Raw genomic sequence first — 2,268 nt, 5'->3', positions numbered from 1 at the left:
CCATCACTTTAGGAGACCAAGGAGGGCAAATCACTTGAGGTCAGGAGTTCAAGACCAGCCTGGCCTACAGGGCAAAACCCCATCTCTACTAAAAATACAAAAATTAGCTAGGAGTGGTGGCAGGCGCTTTTAGTCCCATCTACTCAGAAGGCTGAGGCAGGAGACTTGCTTGAATCTGGGAGGCAGAGGTTGCAGTGAACCGAGATTGCACCATTGCACTCCAGCCTTGCCAACAAGAGCGTAACTCCGTCTCAAAAAAAGAAAAAAAGATTTATCTAGGAAGATGCTTATTGAACACTATCTGAGCTTCTCAATGTATAGTGCAAATAAATAAATAAATCTTGGCTAAAAGTAAAGGAGAAAGTATAATATCAAATCTTCTTGAAATGCAAAAGTCTCTGCTATGCTTTCAAGGGGACATGAGCCAGCCCCAGGAATCTGCTCTGCAGCTGCCCAGGAGCCAAGGGGAAGGAAGTGGGAAGCAGCATGGTAGCCACCTCCTCTGCATCCCACAGCAGTCAGAATGGGCTTGCTCTGGGTTCAAATCTTCCCTTGCGAACCCTCCTGCAGAAGACAACCTGAGAGGACACTGATACCCAGGTATTCAGCAAAGGACTTTTTCAACTGGATTGACAGGCTGGAGGGAGCAGTGAAGCCATCATGGCTTTGAATTCACAGAGGGGGAGGTAATTTGACTTCTTCAAGCAAGCAGGATTGGCTCAGCCAGGAAGCATCTAATTTTAGCACTGTCTTTCGTGACAAAATCCTTTTGGGGTTTATAACCTAATGAGGATTTACATTTGGACTAGCAGTAAGGGCTTTCAAAGATAGGAGACAAGATATTTATAGATCTCAGAATACATGTGGAACCTTTAACACATTTCCAGAAATTTGAGTTTGGCCTCCTTTTAAGGTTCTTTTGTGATGCCCTTCTTTGTGGCTGATTCACACTCCCAGCTTCCTGCCAGGGGGTGGCCAATATTTCTAGCACCTGGGGCAAGAGCTTGTTGACTTGAGCTGAGCACAATATTTCAAAAGAGGGCCAAAAATAAATGGCATTGCACACAAAGTTAATACAAGCTTGTCTTTGGACTAAAAATAATAAATATGGGAGAATGAGCTTCACTGGAGCCTTCCTATCATAAAGATGGAAACCACTCTGAGACCCTGAGCACACATCACACCAGGATCTTTTCATCACGCAGTTAATCCTGACACTTCACAGAACAGCCCAAAGAGGGCTTATTTGCTTTTCACAAAGACTTTTTCACTGACTTCCCATGTGCACCAACCCTGAAGGAAACTTAAAACGCAGTGCTTAAGAGTGTGGGATCTGGAGCTGGAGGCTGAGTTCAGAACTGGGCTGCACCATAAGATAAGCTTCTAACTGTGGGTGAGGTATTCACCATGGCTCAGCATTCTTATCTATAAAGCATGGGAAATAACAGTAACTCACTCGATTTAGGGATGTTTTGAGTTATGAAATGAGTTAAGATATTAAAAGGGCTGAGAATAGTGCCTGGCACATAACAAGTTCTCCAAGAAACATTAATGATTATCAGTAACCATTCTTTTAATCTACTTACATAAGACCATGCATGCTTGTAACACCTGCCCATGGAGATTGTCTCCACAAACATCCCACTCAGTCATCCCAAGCGCTGCATCCACATTTGGGCTGAAAAGGGTCATCCTGTTACATTTATACATATCAGCATAAGGCACACTCCCACAGCACTTTTGACTGGGCCGCTGCCCATGGATTCTGAAATCAATTCCTAGCCCAACAGCATATATGTGTGTATTTAATCATGTTCAAATGTTTAATTGTGCAGTTCCCTGCCCATCTGATATCATATCTTCAGCTCATTTCAACCGGTTTCATCAATCAAGTTAATTATATTGACATCTATTTAATAATGAGGAGGCAGAGAAAAGAAGGGAAGAAGAGCAGTTTATAAATGACAGCATTTACAGCTTAGGCTTCAAATGAAACTGTTCTGTTATCAGCCTAAAAGAAACATGTTTAAAGTTTTAAATAGTCATTATTGCTGTTGCAACATGCTCTCATTTATTTCTTATTTATTAGACTTAATAAATGTAATAAAAGCAAGATTGAGTTTCTCAAATGTTATATCTTTTGTAATAACCAAATTATTATTACTTTTTTTTTTTTGAGACAGAATGTAGCTCTGTCACCCAAGCTGGAGTGCAGTGGCACAATCTCAGCTCACTGCAACCTCCACCTCCCAGTTCAAGCAAGTCTCT

Source organism: Cebus imitator, unplaced genomic scaffold, assembly GCF_001604975.1.
Source record: "Cebus imitator isolate Cc_AM_T3 unplaced genomic scaffold, Cebus_imitator-1.0 Scaffold41, whole genome shotgun sequence".
NCBI lineage: Eukaryota > Metazoa > Chordata > Mammalia > Primates > Cebidae > Cebus > Cebus imitator.
The sequence above is the reverse complement of the archived record's forward strand: the minus strand, read 5'-3'. Positions refer to the sequence as shown.